The 20,206-nt window shown below is 37.6% G+C and overlaps 1 long non-coding RNA gene across 1 annotated transcript; it reads right to left on the bottom strand.

The window, feature by feature from the left end:
• Window positions 1-3,555: 3,555 nt before the first annotated feature.
• LOC139695509 (uncharacterized) lies at window positions 3,556-20,205 on the bottom strand. Its single transcript, XR_011702322.1, has 3 exons — window positions 20,106-20,205; window positions 6,003-6,085; window positions 3,556-3,651 (listed from the first exon to the last, which is right to left on the bottom strand). It is a non-coding gene; the product is annotated as an uncharacterized lncRNA (long non-coding RNA).
• Between the last annotated feature and the right edge of the window lies 1 nt (window position 20,206).

The raw sequence follows: 20,206 nt of genomic DNA on the forward strand, positions 1-20,206 counted from the left end.
CACTGTTTCACATTATCTGGGAAAACCTGTCTATCTGTTGCACATTGCTGGGAATAGTGCAAATATTCCCAATGCAGGAGTTCCAGAGTTGCTACTGATCTCTATGAATTTTTTAACAGATAGTAGGCATTTTAACACTTGATTTAACAATGAAAGTTTTGGAGGGATGTGAGTCTATTTTTTTTGCATAAGATGTGAAAATAAACATTCATTATCAACTCCAAGGCAGAGTATTTAACAATAGTATTGCTGTTGGGGTTCCGGGAATAAAATTCTAACATTTTAGGCCAATGGTAAGATATCTTTGCATATTTATTTGGAGGTGACACATCTATTTAACATATCTACTAATGGAAATAATATATTCAACATATTTCCTAACTAACTTGCCTTCTTTTCAACTGTTAGTTTGATGAAAGAAAATCTCACCTGGAATTAAAATATTAATTGTGGGAGCTTTCTTACATTTTATTTCAAGGGGCCATATCCATTTCCTATGTTGTCATTAGATTCATGAAAATTTTGGTTCCCTGAAAATCACACACCCTAGGTTTGACGGGGAATATTCAAGAGGCAGTGCCCTCATGATACCTAGGGCCCTGTAGTCATAGGTAACAAACTATCAAGTATGCAATATTTCTGCAGCAAGTGGAAAAATTAGTCATAAATCCACTAGACACCCATTTTACTTCATAATGACAACATTTGTTTACAGAAAATCCATTCACTCTTCAGCAAAAAAGTTATATTTTTGTTAAGTGAATGTCATATGTGGTCTGGACTAGATGTTACCTATTTATCATTTTGTCCTATTTTACCACATGGATTAAATGCAAGGGAAAGAGATATTTAGAGATGCATGATGCAAGTGGCAAATTCTAAAACACCACGAATCATTCTCCAAGTTATATGCCCTTGAAAATATTCAACATCAAAGTGAAAGCTTGATAGAATCGAGGCCTAAGTGTGGTCAGCTGACTGTTTATAAAGTCCTAGCTGATATAATAAAGGCATGAGAATTATCTGCAATACTTTTGATCAACACAATGCTTTAAAATAAATAAGTGAATAATATTTCCACCCAACAAAAGTCCTAACCTAAAGCGACCAATAAAAAGCCACTGATTTTCAAAAGTTAGTAAAAAAATTATGCTCTTGGGCCTCATTTATCCTTTATTGGACACAATCAGAAACCACTCACTAAAAGTCTAAAATGATTTGTAATTATGAAGATATTTGAGAAGTTTCTAGGACAACAGCGTTCTGTAATATAAAAGTCATAAAGAGATGGGAGCTGAAACCTTTAGGTAAGGAACATAGGAAAAAATGGAAAATTGTAAATTTGTGAGAGGAAATATGAAACCATGGGGGCAACAAAGAAAAATTTGATTTATGCTGAGTTATCAGGATCTATTATTTTGAATTTAATGGAAATGTAAACCTATGTAGGTAATTGCCTTGTCTCAAAATGGGGGAAAGTACCATTGCATGGGATACCACTGTCTTATTTTGCTCACATTTACTTTTTCAAGATAAATTTGTTCAACTATTGAAAAAAATTTGAAAAATCCAAGTATTTAATTAGCTTTCCAGTTATTTATGACGTTTCAATATATATTTATTGAAAGGATTTTTCTCACTCTCAATTTATATCAAGGAGTGTTTCATAATGATTGTTTTGGTATGGAAAGAACTGCCTTATTTACAATAAAAATAATTTTTTAATGGTGAAATTTGGAAGAGTTTGTTGTCTCATAGCAAGATGTTATTATAATATTTGATTCTGCATAATAATCCAGGCAGTCACTCAATAACTGGTGGTGCATGGCACAGAGAATCATTCTTAAATTCACTTTCAACTGAGAAATCTCTGAATTTTATAAAGTTTATTCAATCTAAATATTAATATATCAGTGAACACCTGAAAGTGAATGACACAAATGAATGTGAAAGCACATGAAAATTACTACATTGGCCACTTATCTAATAGGAATAATGAGGGAGATGATATTATGATTTATTGGCTCTTTAGATCCATAGACTAGTATTCAGGAAACTTGCAAACTTCACCACTTTTAAAATATATAATATTTCTTTGGACCGATAAGCTATAACTCATATGATGTCACAAAAACCATAATACATGTAGGAGCACGATCAAGAATAATACTCCGAAAAAAGAAAACTGAAGGAAATGCTATTTGAACTAAGGTTTACATGTCAATTGTACTCAGCTGCATTTGCTAATTTCAAATATTACATGAGGAAATTTAGGGCAGAAGTATCCAAAGAATGAGTTTTTACAGAGGTAGTTATGGAAGATTAATTTGTGAGGAATTTTTAGCCAACTGGGTGACTATGATGTGGAAGGTCTTCCATACTCTCCTGAAAATCCTTTCAAATATTGTTGTACCTTCTGAAGTGAGGATAGAATGTAAGACGGGACCTGATGACAATTGGCTTGCCTGTTTCTTGTCAATCTGCTCTTTAAAGTGATACCATGCAACACTCCTAGTGACAGGCAAATCCAAGCAAGAAAGTTGGAAATTACTCTGAGGAAAGGGAGGAGTAAAATGTCTATTTGGCATCACCGTACAATGTCCATTATGTATCAGTGGCATCCATCACTTACCATGTATTAAATTTTATACAATGTGTCTCCAATTCAGACATTAACACATCCATAATGGTGCCATCAAAGTGATATGGTATATGATGGCTAACAATAACTATGCCTTACTCTCTGAAGTGATTACAATAATATTTTTTGCACAGGCACTGGCAGCACTATTCCCTTTAGATTGGTTAAGTGTGGGTAGTTGCCTGACTATGCCTTCAGTCAATGTTGAGATTCTTTGTAGGCAGTCTAATAGAGAATTTGATTTTCATCAAAGAGCATCATCAACCACTTCATATTTTAGCACTGACCTCATCCCCATGGAGCACAAAACATGGTTACATGAAAACACAGGCCAGATAGCACTATTGGCGGCACCTAGGCAGAACTGATACGGAAAGGACACAGTGCAGTGATGTCTAAACAGGCCATTGTGGGGTGGCAGTGAAGTATGAAATAGAATTCTCAATCCTGCTGCGAGGATCGGAAATGAAATCTGAAGTGTAAGCTTCAAACAAGTTACGGCGGAAGAAATCGTTGCATTCTGTGGTGCCAATGGGCCCTGAAGGTTCACAGCGAGCTGTCCTGCTTCCAAGAGGTTCCCACCAGAGTGGGGGCTGGGGCCCCGAGGCTAATGGTGATTTGCTTGAGCTTTCCACTACCGCCGCCGTCCCCGTCGCTGGCACTCTCCTCCACGATGTGCGCCGTGGAGTCTTGCATGACCAGGAGGAGCGCCTTGGGACTCAGCTCCGACCACTGCCGGTCCCCGGGGGGGCGGTCCCCCCTCTTCTTCCGCCTTCTCTTGCCTCTTTGCCCGACGCCGCCATTGCCCTCCGCGCCCGCCTCCGCATCGTCCCCGTCCTCCACGTCGCCCTCGTGTTCGTCGCCCTCTGGCTCCTCGGCCCCCAGCTGCGCGGGTGGGAAGGGGCTTTCGCCCCTCGAGCGACGCCGGTGCCGCCCCTTTATCTCCTCCAACAGCTGCTCCAAGAGCTCTTCGCTCGTCTGACAAGACAACGTTCGCTGCTCGACCCGACCTGAGGATATAAACAGCAGCCATGCCGATCACAACAACGGAACTCAGTCGGCAAATAAACTAAGTTAAAAAAACCTGTAAAAACTAAAGAAAGCGGTTTATTAAAATTGGATGTAGAGGTTGACTTTCGTCATTTTTTGACCAAAATGTGAAACCTGGGAATAAATGGCAGAGGAGAAAATATAAGCAGTAGCGATGGAAATATGGTGCTACAGAAGGATGATGGAAGTAATTAGGAAAGAGTAAGTAAAGAGCCACATCGATGTTTGGGAGAAGAGAGATTAACGATAGTTTACTGGAAATTGTTATTGAAGGCAATATAGAGAGGATGACTTTTAGATAAAAACCAAGGGCGAATTACGAGGAAGGAGGATCAGGTCATGGAAACTATCAGCGCAAGAAGTTACGTGTTTGAATGTATGAGAAGATTTAGGTGTAACAAGTTAGCTCGAAGAACTACTTGAAACCAATCCTTGAATTAAAAACCCACGAATTATTAATTTTGTCAACGGCAACGTACGCATAAAGGCAGAGCATTATACTTGTAAAATGTAATTTTATTACACCTTTTCAGAAATGTATGGTACACGTGACCTAAAATACGAGATCATTACTGAAGATTCCATTTATGAAATATCTGCTGAATGCAGTTAATAGGTTAATTCAAATTGAAACATTTCCGAAAATTTCTCAAGATAAAGGCATAAGTTCTTTTATTGCAAGTGTGCTATCATATTTTATTATTTTTTTAAATTACTTATAAATGTTCTTTCGAATTGAATCTTTACTGAAACAGAAATAAAAAAGATATGTACTTATTTATCTTCTCTATATATTGATGCTGCACAATTTGGATTTATAGTTGGGGTGCACATGATAAATAAACATAAATTGCAAAATTCAGAACAAAAGTTCAGTTAGGTTTGAATTGAAGGAAAAAATAGACATTCTACGTTTTGCAAATGTAGTAGCGGTGGTGGCAGAAAGAGTGAGAAAGGGATCTGAAAGGACGCTTTAGAAGATCTTAGTTAAAAGGAGTTCGGAAACGTTGATGAAGATGTATAATCTGAAAAAAAACAAATATTTTGGCCTATAAAAAAAGAGTAGGAGCATATATAAATCTAGGGATCCGATGTTTGAATGCAATGTGGTTTTATTTGAAGGGCTGCATCAGTTTGGATAAAGACGCTAAGACCACATTTTATACAAATTATCTCAGGGAAACAAGACTTAGCACCAGAAGAAAATACTACATAGCAAAAATCAGCAGCACGGTCCTGGAAGTGAGGAAAATTTCATCAAAAGCTATATACGGATCATTCTTCACAATGGTAGTGAGGCATGCGCAATGATACGGCAGAAAAGAAGATCGGAAGCATTTTTAAGTGTAGCGGAGTAATAGAGATCAAATAACAGGAGTCCTACTAAGACCGCTAAGGGGAGGAGAAGCAAGCTTAATGGAAACTCTGAAGTGTAGAAGGGAGACATTTTGAGATAAGATGGCCGGATCAATGGAATCATCGAAAGAAAAATAAACGGAAAGAACTGAAAAGTAATGTCCAGGGTGGAACATAAATAAAATAATGACGGACAAAAAGGCGAATAAATTACAAAACAGGTGGAGATTAGCCGATTGGCGAATTGAAGGAAAGTCTATCATATTTGATAGACTGATTGACCAATAATCGTAATTTTGAAGTAAAAGCCATGCTCAGCTGTGATCACATCGGGCATTAATGAATGGAATACTGCAAAATCAATAATAACGCGGTTGTTAGGAAATTTAAACATTTTAACTTACACGTTCCACATGCATAGAAATATAAACAATTGTCTATGAATGTACGAAATACAATTTCAGAATGCTTCTATTCTTAACAATTCATTTAAGGCTAGGCAAAATTGAAAATCAATTAAGAAATAAGAATTGAGAGCTCTCTTGGCAATGAAACTAAACCAACCAATGTTTCCTTCTCTGTAAATGGTGAAAACATCATTTATACTAAAAATATTGCAGTATAAAAAGAAAATTTTCAAAGGTTCCCTGCATAATAACTATTGAAATGAAAGAGTCTACAAAACTTAATGGCAGCATGCTAATTCACCCGTCCTAATGGTCCCAATTTATAAGGAGCTTTTACATGTATTTTCATATTTTGAGATATAAATTGTGGCCACGTTTAACCATTACCTTTGTACAAACAAGTGTTTGTACTTAACGAAGATCATCGAATGGTTCACTCTTAACAATTTCTTCCAGAAAAACGTTTAAAAAACAAGAACAAACTGTATGTTTTCTCAGTAAAGATAAAACATGAACCTTCACTATTGAAATTCTAGAGTGATACTTACCCTGATTTACCGCTGCGAAGCAATCCGATCCAGCGGAGCACTTCTGTAAGTTGGAATAAGGTGTGGCACGGCGTGTATCTCCGCTAGAGGCAAGAACGAAACATTCACCTTGGTATATGCCTTGCAACAAATTTAATAAATATTCTCCTTGCACAAAATGAATAATAAATAAAATTTAAATATGAGAAAAAACACCAGAATTCCTTAACACCATTATTAACTGATCTATATAACACTAGCTGACGGAAATTTCATATAAACAATAGATGTTAAATCCACAATTGTCCGGAATGTTTCGCTGCTCTTATGTAATCATAATAATTTTTTCTTCTTACGTGAAAGACCCCTATTACCGCTATTTCCGGCTATTCCTTATCTCCCCTTCGTGCTTTTGTGCCAGAAAAGGCTGCTAGGAAATTTACGTTTGGTATTGGAGCCATGTTAGTGGGAGTATTATGGTTTTGGATGAAAAAAATCACGATAAAGATTAATGCCAAGGTACCAGAGACTTATTTTTTCTCTTCATTAACAATTTGCATTAATGTAGAACAGTAAGCTGGTTGGAACAATTTTCGTGAATCTAGACTCGACGACCATGGGGAATCACTTTCTATTGTGCTATTTCTCTCTCAGAAAGCTCACTAACATAAGATGTGGGCTAGCCATTAATTAATAAAATATCCATGAATACTTAAAAATACATATGATGGCGCGAAAAAGGAAGGCGAAGTATATAAAATGAAAGTTGTGGTGACAAATCACCGATGGGATGCCATATCATCGACCAGGTAAAGTGCTTTGGGCTCATGTTTTCGGGGTCGGTGGATTACTATCCAATGTTTATTATTATTAAACGCAGATTTGAAAATTAAAAGTGAAAACGTCACATTGAGATGTTTCTCATAATTACTACTTACCAAAAAGTGCGATTTGCAAACTTTTGCTTGCCACAGTCCGTAGTAGTTCGATTCTCATGCGTGATTATGGAGTAGCAAGATGTTCATTTCTGAAGGTATGTGCCATCCGAAGGAAAATTACCTCTTTTTTTACCAAACAATTTGAAAATATCGAATAGGAATTGGCTCATTTATCTGTCTCGCTTGCCAGAAAATTGGAGTATGCATACGTACGCTTTGGTCCATCCAATTGTTTTGGATACACCCAGCTACCTTGCAATTACTAGTGATTGTCTAAACTAATGTCCTGTGTTCATTAAAAATGTCATCCTCATTTTCATTCTGCAGATGATTACAATGGTCTTTTTGCATTACTCATAGCCATTATATTGTCCACTCCTTTTTCCTTCTTCATTAGTCACGGGTACCTCATTAGGTGTTTCATAACTCGTTTTCGTGCTTACTCTGCAGTTTCCCTTTCAAAGCTCCTATTATTTATGAGTCCTGCTGCTAATCATGACTTACAATGTAAAAAGAACATAAGAAATCTTCGCATTCCGTCCAGTTGAATTTTATTTACGCTTTACATCTCTATAATTTTTTTAAATACCTTTATAACTTGGTTTCCATAATTATCCTGAAGCATCACATCACTTCGCTTATTTAAATCCATTTGCTTGCATTATAAAATTTAAAAAATATTAAGTATAACTCAGACCATCGCATAATGTTAATCCAAGGCCCAATTGGGCATGAAATCACCTGTCACATCCTAGTAAAAACTTGTCTTTCATATGCAAGTCGGACTGAGATTCCCAAGGATGAGAACGCCGTGTTTCAACTCTCTGATCCTCGAAACTTTCCGTGGTGGGAATCTACTCTTGTATCCTTTCACTAAGATAGAGTGAGAGAGAAAGAGAAGGAGGGAGAGAGGGAGAAATGCGCGTCCTCCACGCCTTTCCCCGAATCAAGAAATTAAAACGTGAGTCGCACTCGTTGAACTCGGGAGCTTCAGTCTCTATCACCCCATATCTTTCTTTCTATCAGGCAATCACCATTTATTCACCTTGTCCACAGGACACATTTCTTCCCGATGCTGTCTCAGAATTCAAAACGGAACAAAAATGGGTGTAAATGGATGGGAGGGCAAGGAGTAAAAATTATTTCCAAGCGTCGATGACAAGCGGCGGTTCGGTAGCAGCGAGGATGAGGGGAGAGGGGCGGCGGGAGGGGGGCCGGGGTTGAGGGGGTCGGGTCGAGGAATTGGAGTGGCCGAGGCGCCTGCGGGCGCCAAGCGTATCTGGCACCGGAACATGGTGCCCTGGCGACACCTTCCGGTGCTTCCTTTCAGCGTAGTCTTGATTACGCGAGGGGGTCGCGTTGGAGGAATAATTGGAGGGGAGTGAGAGCATCGAGGGGACATGCGGCCGGAGTAATGCCGGAGCGAAGATCCGAGATGGCGTACTGCATCCTCTGAAATCTGTAATATTTTTTGGGTAGTCTTTCGAGGTCACTCTCCAATACTAATGGTAAACTCTCCGAGTTAAGGGACGGAGATTTTTAAAGCCGATATATTAAAAGTACCCATATATGATCTACCACTGTGCAGTAGATATTTAGAGAATATTGCTACAACGAAATACTAACTAAGTTTCTGCTGCTTTAAATTTATCAACAATAAACGGGATAGCCCGACTTTTGTACGTATGAATAATGCTAAACATATTTTTATAAATGTTTAAATTATGTTCAACGCGTATGATCAAATATAAACTCTTCCTTGACAAGGGCATGAAAGTCCATTGCTACATCGCAATGTTATGCAATCCCACGAGTATTGGCTAGCTTTTATAAAATTATGGGAGGAAAAACCAATGATATATTGTAGAGACTTTGGTTATGTATCGTATTCATAAAAAATAGCCCAATTATTGAAAAAACTTTTTTTGAGCTTATTGACCAATAAAAATATAACCGATGTTATTTCTCCCAAGTTGAGACGGCATATAACCCATTACTAGGCTAAAAAACGAATTTTTATGAATGATGGATGGCGTGACAACAGTTACGATGCTTCAACACTTTTTACTGCGCTATTTCTCTTAGTAAGTTTCAATGCGAAGTTGAAATCTTTCAAGCCTTCATTAAGCAATATGTTTTAGGCCGGTTATTTATCATTACAAAAAGGCGTCCGAAATTCTACTCTCTGAGAAGCGTAATGTAATGCACTAAAATTAGAAACGATGAATATTTTCCCTTATTTTTCTTCAGTATGCTCATGATCTTAAAATCGTATTACCAGGACAACCTCTGATTGTTCCGGATATTTCAGTTATATATTCATGTTGATTCAAGAATCTCTCTGCAACTATTTTATACTTTTTTCCTCAATTAATTTGTCTTGGATTTCATTCACCATTCGTTATCTTCAATCTATTTTGCATAACCGATAACCAAAGTGAAATATCAATATTCGTCAATACAACTCGAGGAATCGTATTCTCTCTCTAACCTTTCAAAAAAATAAATTCCATTGATTTGATTTGTTTCAGGAAATCGTAGATTGAAGTTACTCGCAGTATGGAGAAGATAGAGGCTCGCTGTGTGATTACTTTCCTTCATTTGAAAGGTTACAACGCTCGGAAAATCTACAATAAAATGATGGCTGTCTAGGAAAATGATAGCCTGTTATATGACACGGTTATGAGGAGGAAAAATAAATTTTAAAATTGGCCATATATCCCTCACAGACGATCCAAGGAGTGAAAGACAATCGCTCATGGACAATGCTGCCACAGTTTAGAAAGTGTAGGATATTACCCCGTTAGAACAATAAGCAACCATCCAAATGATCATGAATGATACTGAGCTTCGTTACAACAATGTTTGGAAAATTATTCCCGAAGAACTTCATATGTCAAATGTGTCAGCAAGCTGGGTTCCACGAAACTGGCTCTTTTTTAGAAGCAAACACTGCGCGACCTGTCAAGGGAGATGTTGAATCTCGGGGCGAAATATGTAAAGTCATTTTTTGGTCGCCCAGTACCAATGAATGAATCTTAGATCTCTCATTATGATCCAGAGACCAAAGAGATGATCAATGGGTGGAAACACAGTGACTCACATCCCCCAAGAAGGTTAAGGTGCAGTCAGAAGTCTGGAAGTAAGGTCATGCTGTTTGTGTTTTTGGAATTGTCGTGGAGTCATCTTCACAGAATCCCTGAAGAAGGGTCAGAGGTTCACTGGTACCTATAATTCGACACTGCTGAACAAAATAAATGATGCTCTGAAAAAGAAACGGCGCGGTATGATCATCAAAGGCATCCGTCTTCTTGCCGACAATGTATCTGCTCACTCATCTCGACGTGCGGTTGAAGAATCAAAGTCATGTGACTTTGAAATTTTGCAACATTCGCCCTATTCTCCCGATCTCGCCCCGAGCAACTTTTTCTTATTCCCAGAACTCCAAAAAACCATCGCGCCATAGGATATTTGACAAAACAATTGATGTCATTCAAGAGATGGAACAATGAATGGTCTTCCAATCTGCTGAGTTCTAAAATGACGGCCTTCGAAAAGGTCAAGGAGCGATGGAAGAAATGTATGACTCAGGATTTTAACTATGTAGAAAAGGCTTAAAAATAACAAATGAAAGTTAGGTTTATGTCTCAAATATTTTTGACAATACTTTACGACGCCTCCTACTACTCGATGAGCTAAACCCATAAAATCAATACATTATCCATCTTAAGATTAATTGATTGTCCAGAACCCTGAGTAGAATTTAAAAGTTTGACCTGAAGATCATTATTTTCAATTTATACTAGGCTGCCTCGTTACCTGAACATTAGCTCAATGTTCATATTTCGATATAGGAGATAAAAAGAACGTGGCTCATTTGAATTAGGCTCTATCGAGAAAAATGCAAATTGCCTAAGATTATGCTCAGACCCCCCGAATGATGCGCAAATTGCTCTGAGATTCAAATATGGCTCAGGGGACTTTTCACTCATGGCCCAACAGCCAGAGAGGCGCCCAAGTTCTGCAGCATGCCATTAAGATTCAGCGTGCCGACCGCCGCCGTATACGCCCGCTAACTTAGTGAGAAGACATTTCGAAGCAGAAGAGGAACAATTAAGAAAATACTAATGGGTGGAAATCAATTCAATAGGGTGATAGAGATGCTATGTGGTTATGATATTGGTAAATAACCATTATTGGAAAATAAAAAGTTTTTCTTGCAATAGTTAGAGTTATGACATGGGTATCCCTGCAGCGACGAAGTTTTATCAAACTTCTATTGGTTCAACGAGAATCAACAGAATAATATAAAGTTAGATAAAGCGAAAATTTTAACTTTTGTCACAGAAACCATTTTCACGTTATCTGGCTTTTGGTAAAATTGCGGCTGTCTAATCATTTCTGTAGAAACAAACAGTCATCAAGTTTTGAAATGGTTTGCTAGGCGATGTTGGACCTTAGTGCCAACAAGAAGCCCAACGTTAAATGAAAATCACATATTCAGGGAAAAGAGATCAGCACCCCTTCCTGTAGAAAGCTTCCCAAAAATATTTGATGCATTGGAATCGCAAAATCTGAATTTAACTGTTGGTGACCCGAGGGGCCAGCAATGGACAAGAAACCCGCATATTAGTCTAATGCCCGACGTAAATAGATTTCTACAGATGGCACCAATATGATAAGATGGGAATTTTGGCATTATCAAAAAGTAAATCAAACCTTAGTGTTCTTTGTGACTTTCTCCTTCAACAATTGACGGATAGTGTGCCCAAACAACATGCTTCATTGTGGAGAAAAATTCTCACCTAGACGGAAAATCACACAAGCTTACCTCTGTCGCATGCAAATATTCCGGTGGGCGCATGTGGGGGAGCGAGCTCGCAGCTCATTTTGGAGAATCGCTTGGACGAATACAAAACTGGAATGGTCGGAGTAAAGTGCTCGCGAGTACAAGAAAAAAACATCCGCGCACGGGAAACAGGATGGAGGTGTCCGTTAAAATGTGCTTCAGGTGGACTACTTATAATATACGAAACCCTTCTCGGAGGTCGAGGCGGAGGCGCCGGACGTAGAGGCGAGGCCAGTCTTTTAGGGCCGAAAGCCCCTGCCCCCATGCCGGGGCCTCCCGCTCCCCCCAGTCGCCCCCTCACCTCTCTTACCTGGGCACCTGGAGGCTGAGGGAAAACGATCTTCCTGGAGGAGGGGGCGGAAGGAGCTGCACGGGTGTCGTAGGGTGGGAGAGTTAAGGACCGTCCATCGCCAAATTTAGACCACTATAAATCCCTGAAATAAGCCTCCCACCAAAAGACATCGATCCTTCCCTCCCTCCATCCCCTCGTCACCCCCCCCCCCCCCAGCCCTCCGTGTCGTCGCCTCGCTTCTTCTCCTTCCTTCTCCTCTTCTCGCCCCGGGAGAACCCTTCTTCCTTCGCCATCGTCTCCGCCTCCTCCCGCCCACCCCTCTCTCCGGCGTCCTCACATCGAGGAAGAGGCGCGCTCACACGCGAGACCCCCACCTCGCCCTCAAGCCCCCGTTCTCCCTTCGAGAGACCTACCCTTGGGAACGAATCCACGACGCTGGCCCCAGTGAACCACTTAAGAAAAAAAAACTTTATCTCTCACGCCAAAAAAAATAAGCCCAGTCGCTGGTGGCTTTTAAGCCTTAAATCACCATGCGTCGTGATGGCCCATTACTTGAGGGATGGGGCAGGTGAAATACTTTTTCAGCTTGGGGGAGGATACAATGTCGCACCTCAATGGCTTAACTACACAACTGAAAGATCAACGATGGAGGATGATGACATGTGAATGAGGGCAAATAGCGAAAACGATAGTTTGAGCCCCAAGAACAAGATCTGCGGCATCTTAGATTAGAAAGAAAAGAAATTACCAAATATCTGAGTATATTTTATTTTGTCTGTGGTAACAAATCACAGAGAACAGTAAGGATTAAAAATGATGAGAAACTCTATGATTTCCAAACCTTCCACTAATTTACAGATCGAAAATAAGTAACGTATTTTATAGTTACTAGATGTAGATCGACTCAATGTGTCGTCGGACCGAGTTACGATGTTTGTTGAGAACACTAAAGTAAAATGTCAGAAGTTTTGGCTCAGTATGTTAGGGTTTTATTTTCGCAAACACTCCTTAATAATAACTAACATTAATCTATTTATTCCTAACCCTACGCGTTGTCTCAAGAGAATTTGACACTTCTAATATTTACGTTATTGAAGTTTCTCGTTTTATAAAGGATTAAGAATTTTAGCCCTAAGATTTAATTGTTAACGAAATAAGGAATCACATAATTTACACCAGCATACTCGTATTAGTAAATATTACTTGTTAATACGGAGATATAATTTTGGATATTGCTCACTTAAGGCTCATAAGTATTTGAATTTCACAGTGGTGAATGTTCTATTATTACTATTTTACATATTAGCTTGTGAAAAATAATCCCATCTACAGTATTAACAAAGGATAATATGCAAATTGCATGTGCTGTAATAATCATGTAACTTTACAACATGCATACAAGCAACTTGCATGCACGATTTCATCTTCAGAAACGGTTGGCAGACGGGTAACGCCCGGATGGTATGCAACTTTGTAAGAAAGACGGGTTGCGTTTTAAGGGGTCGGCATCTTATCATATTGTGCATTGACTTGAACCGAAAACGATTCCAACGCATAAAATCTAAATATCATATAAAAAGTTAACAAGCAAAGAGTATTAAAAATATTTGTCAGCATAATTTATAGAAGGATTAGCTTCAGGGACGAGGTATCATCGAGGAGACTGAATTGTGGAAGGCCTAATATGGAATTCCTTTAAGTTATGCTTAAATGCACGGTTTTAAATTGTCTTGAGTCGCGGTTATGGATTCATTTTTAGATGGCACGGTCACGACAAAAAAATAATCGAAGTTGGGCAGAGGAAACAAATGCAGCTACGGATTCTTGCAATTTCCCATACAGCAGAGTAATATGTCCGCCTCGGATGCCAGTTTCTCCCGAATGTACCAGAGACGTCGCACACACCCTTTCCCCCGCCTTCACTCGGAACGACTCACTGGCGAGCTGAAGGGTTTATTTCTGTCCGAGTAATTTAATGTTGAGTGCATTAATACGTCCTCTTCTCAGAAATGATGAGTGTACGACGGAAATCTCTCCATTCATTGTTCATCCCTCAACATAAAAATATGAAGTACAAATTTCACTTTGAACTCTGGAAGTCAAGTATAAGAGTTACTTAAACTCATATTAGGATTTAGAATTTAAACGAGCATGTCTCGCCAAACCATTTGAATCAACATGACATATTCATTTATATATACCACAGCTCTGCAGATTAGGAGCAATTAAAAATCTGAGTTCTCCGAGGGTGTTTACCTAACTCATGAATGAAAACAAATGAAAAATATATGCGCAAAAAATGATTTAGCAAACTAGTAATCATTAGAAGGTCAGCAACATGGCTCCAGACAAAATGCTAACTCGTGACATACATAAAATGATGGTATTACAACTAATAGAGAGAGCGGTTGAGTTTCTGGGGAACTTTATAATATCATGCTTTTTCTTTTTCAGCTAACATATATTATCCATAATTAACAGTTAAAAAATAATTTTCCGCAAAAATTTATCTAAATTATTTCACTGCAATGGGGCTCTGCCCGGTAGGTGAAAGTTATCATAAATAATTATCATCTATTTGACAGACCTATTTATGGCCTCTCCCTGGTTTTCAGATAATCGCTTCAAAGTCGTAATAATCTCTTCACAGCTGGATTCTTGCTCTCCCTTTCCTTATCCCTCTATCCACTAATCCTTTGATTCTATTTGTTAATAAAAAATCCCTTCTGACCCAGTACCCCATGCAATCCATCCTTATTTTTCTGATCATTTCTATTATTACCCTTTTTTGTTTCTCTCCTCCCAGCATCTCGTTACTCATTCTATTTTCTCATCTCACACTGATTCTCATTCATATCCACATTTCTAAGGCTTTTGTTTTTTTCAATTTCCCTTTCTAGGTTCCCAAGTTTCTGTCTATGTATTTTTACACTCTTACAAAGAATTTTTCCCGATATATTCTCACATTTTTTCAGTGTTCCATAAAATAACTCCGATTTCCTTTTAAATAATTCTTTCGCCATTGGAACTTATCGCAGTTGTTGAAAGGGTATATCCAGTTATCATACTTCCATGCACTTGAAACCATTTAACTGTACAACTACTTCATCTTACAATTTGATGTTTTCCTCATATAATTATACTTCTCGTTTAGTTTATTATTAAGTTCTTCTAACATTCTGGTGATATTCTCTCTGAATTCAGCCAGTAATACCATTTCTTCAGAAAGATATGCATTATACCCTTCTCCTCACAAAGGAAACTTTTCTTTCCGTTGAAGCATTTGCTGATTTTAGCTTCCAAGTGTGAGTAAATGAAACGTAAGATATGCAGAAACCCTGCCTTATTCCCTTCTCGCTATTATTCCTTTTGCCAAATTTCCCTGCTATTGTCATTCTTAAAAGATCCCCTGAATATATGTATCAAATTTGCCTTTATTCCTTCCAGACAACCCCTTGTTTAATCACAAAAAATATGTACGGTATAAAAACACAATTTATTCAAGTTATGCTTCTTTAAGCATAACTTGTTTCTACTAATTCGAATACATGCCTTTTCTAAATCTATGTACTTGTGCATACCTCTATATGTTTCTCTATCTCATTGCATAAACGTTAACAACCCTTTCACATCTTCAATTTCTACTCATTGAATCAGTCCATATTAAACATCTGCAATCATAATATTCAGCTTTTCGTGTAACCCATTTTTTATAAATCCTTGATACATTTTTGGCAACGTGAAATATTAAAATTAATATCTAGTGTATTTAATGTGTTTTCTTTTTTTCAATTAGTCTAATCACTATTTTCCTAATATTTATCGGGCATTAACCTTCCCCATATATTCCACTACATTATTTAATTGTTTATTCCTTTATTAGTTACCTTTATTTTTTGTTCTGTTTCCAGTTGTAGGTTAATTTGGTGCATTACTTTCTTCTCCTTAGTAATTTCTGACCTCATTTGAAGTTATACTTCATCATTATAGAAAGTCTACCGATTAGAGTTTGGTATTGAAAGTGCTCTAACTTTTTAGTACACATTGTCCTAGAATCTTAAGGACAAGCTACCAGCCAAATCTGGTTTGCCTTCAAGTATTTACTTTTCCAAGGCTACTCAACTTTTAATTTTGCTCATACCGTCCAAAAATTGTAAATATTCTCTTCTTAATGTATCTTTGCTTGCCCAATGTTCCCCCATCTTTCACTTCCAGCAACAGCCCACAAAATTTCAATATCTTCTCCACCCATTTTTTTCAGGGCCTTTTCAATTGCACCGAGGAACTTTTTGTCCCTCCCAAACAAACTAAAAACTTCCTCTCTCCCTTTAAAGCCTTTCCCTCTCTCCAAATTACTTTTTTCACTCTTCTCTAAACCCACATTTTACAAGTCTCAACAGTACGTCTCATCTCCTGCGTCAAATACTATGTCACGGGATCATGCACTGTTATTATATTCAAGTCTTACTTAAATTTATGGTTTTACATTTACACGATATCGATACTAATTTCCTTATCTTTGTCAATCCTTTTAATAACTCAGCTCTACTCATGATATATTTATTACAACATCCTTCCTCGTCTTAAGTACAGATTAAATATACGTACTGCTCCACTATCTCTAATTAATTACCGCCAACTTTAATTTATAATTTAGCCTTTCTGACTATTGGGGATATGATTTATTCCGGATTCATTAAAAATTGGCAAATTTCCACGGAACAAAATTTAATGAGACCGGATTCAATGAAGTTACATTGCAACCGGTCGCATTACATTGTATAGTGTGGAAAATTGCCAATTTTTTATTAATCATGATATTCCACCATATCACGCCTGAAACGTCTCTTTTTATATGATTTATTTCGTTGTTTTATGATTACTTTCATCCTGTTCTTCTTGTAATTTACTCAGGATGACTGCAATCACTCGTACATGAATTTTTTCTAACTAATACTTGATCAAAGGTAAGTGACTTAAATTTAGCTTCAGCATAATGAACTCTCTACCACCATTTCGACATCAAACCCTTACTGTGCCTTCCTTACATTCCCACAATGTGTAAGTTTAAAAGCACCGATCTTAACAAATTAAGCCTATGCTTTAAACGTCCACATAATTTTTCCACATTACGTCGAAGTTATCATCTTAATCCAAAATTAAAACAAAGGTATACTGGCTATATTTTATAATGATATCTATTAACCAGTGCCTTAGTTATGATTTCTATCTTTGATTAAATAGTCAAAGAAGTATCATTTTACTTGACATTTTCCAAATCGACTATTAAAAATGTGCATTTCATATTAATGCATCATTTAAAAAGTAAATTGGCAGATGATGGATATTTCTGAAACATGCAAAACATTAAGTTAGAATTTATACATACGTAAATATTAAGAAATAATTTAACATCTATTCGGGATTTCCTTCTTTTAAACATTAAAATATATAATTCGTACAATATTCTTGGACTACATCGAATATTATATTTACTTTTATTCTTGGACACTCGAGTAATGGCCATTCCTATCTTTTCGATTGATTATCATTCAAATTCATAGTATTAACAATCGTTCAAGGTGAAAATTATATGAATCAGTAAGTACGAGATATTATATACCGGTGTTTTTTAAGGCAGTGTGGCGCTTAAGAATAGTTTTGTCTTTTTTAGCTTCGTCCAACAGCGCACAATCTGACAACCAACATTACAATTAGCCTCTCTTATACTCCGCATCCTTCCTTCCACCCTTCATTCTGTCCAACGTGCATATCTTATTCCTGCCCCTTCCTCATTTGCCCGACATTCTGCCCTCGATCACAGTTTTCAATATCCCTCTGCCAATCAATATACTTTACATTTATTTTCCTGTCTCCACATAATTTCTCCCAACAATCCCCTCTCCTCCCCCACCACACCTAGAATTTTCTCATTTGTTTTTCTTTCAGCCAATTTAATATCCATCCTTCTCCACATCCACATCTCCAATCTTGCCTAAACAACCAAATTTCCGCGCCATGAAGATCACACACTAAATAAAATTTTTATATCACATTTTCCTAACACCGCTGCTACTCGACGTCCTCTCATCAACTCCCTTCTAGTAAAAGGTTCTGTACCAACAAAATTCTTTTTTGCCCCTGTTTCCTTTTAATAATCTTGCTCCAAAATACTTCCAATATTGGTAAACCACTGTACCTTCTCTAGTTTATGCCCTCCAATTATAATATTTAACTCATCCTTCCTCTTTATTGAAAATCTCATACCTTTCTCACATTGGTACTCAATACATTCCTATCACAAAGATTTTATAATGCACTTATAAATGATTCTAACCCTTTGAATGACTAACTAACTAAAGAATGCGCGTCCACAAATCTGATTGTATGAATGACCCACCGATTCCCATTCTCATCTCGAGTTCACACCACGCTTTGTTCACTATCCTTTGCGATGACGTTGAATGAGGAGGGTAATGATGAATAGCACTACTTTAACCATCTTATTGACACTGCCCACCTCGACTCTTCATTCACCACACGAACCTGAGCAGCCTGAGACGCGTAAACTGTACGAGTACATCTCAAACTGATAATCATTTCCTTTCCTCCCAATTCTTTCATTGATGACTCCAATTATCATCTTTGCTGCGCGCGAAATTATTTTTCAAAAGGCTTTACTTCTATCTGCCTTCTTCTTTTTAGGAAAAAGAATTAATATTGGTCTGGCGAAGACAACCGGCTTAGTTCCGAAATTTCTCTGAAAGTCTCTTATGGATAATTATGAGCGTTAACTAGTATACAACTACTGTATTATAATAGTAGATATATAGAGGTAATAAACCAGTTAAGGAAGGTATTGGATGGACACAACTACCAAACATTTATCTTGTCTGTCATAACAAAACCCAACCCAACATCCTACTCCAAAACAAGCCCCTCTTCATCTCCGTGCACTTTCTTCCTTCCTTCTTTCCGTCCAACATCCCTATCCTATTCCTGCCCCTTCCTCTTTTGCCCAACATTCTGCCCCATTTCACATTCTTCAGAATCCCACAGCCAATCAATATGCTTTTTATCTATTTTTCCTGTCTCTTTGAGATTTCTCCCAACAATTATCTATTCTCCCCCACCATACTCAGTAGTTAGTCATTTGTTTTCCTTTCTGTCCACCTCACCTTCTCCATCCTTTTCCAAACCCACATTTCAAAAGCCTCCAATCTAAGCCCTATCATCCTGTTTCAATGGCCTATATGTGTGTATATATATATATATATATATATACATACACATATATATATAATCAATGGCTTATAAATGCCATAATATATATATATATATATAATAAATAATATATATATAATAATAAATAATATATATATATAATAATAAATAATATATATATATATATATATATATATATATATATATATATATATACATTCATATTTTATTATTATTAATACACATCATATATATTGTTATATAAATAAATAAATGTATATACAATTTATTTATTTGTACATGAACCACCATTTTATCCGATATGTTGATTTTAACGAGAGAGTCTATGGTCATGAACAGATTTACGTCACACTGATGATCAGAGAAAAGAATCAACAGAATGTTTTAAATTTCAGCGATAATGATCCCTACGAGGTTATGGATTTATTTTTCGGTTGAGGGTATCAAGAATGCTGAAATCTTGAACTTATAAAATGCGACGAATGAAACTATTGCTTTAAAGAGATTTATTGTGTTAGGAGATTCGCCATTGGAGACTAGTTTTTGAAAGCTCTATAGTTAAAATTTATCAATACGCTTAACCCATTTATCCAAGGGTGAATTGCTAGTAGCAATGATATTAGGTGTTCGGGAATCCGCTTGGAAATATGTCAAACGAAAGATTAATAACTCCGCGGAAGCCCGTGGGGATCCCCTTGTCACACACCGCACCCATGATCTAAGATCCCCAAAGACCAGGGGTGAGGGGGATCCCGTGGTGGGAGGGTGGGGAGAGGGAGGCGAACGGAAGGGGCGCTCACCGGGGGGGCGACTCCTTCTTGGCGGTGGCGCTGTTTGACGAATGTGTGGGCGCGATGGTCCTCGAGTGCGGCGTGTTGCGGCCGCCGCTGTGGGAGTTGGC

This window comes from Hetaerina americana, unplaced genomic scaffold, assembly GCF_022747635.1.
Source record: "Hetaerina americana unplaced genomic scaffold, ioHetAmer1.1.p SCAF_1, whole genome shotgun sequence".
NCBI lineage: Eukaryota > Metazoa > Arthropoda > Insecta > Odonata > Calopterygidae > Hetaerina > Hetaerina americana.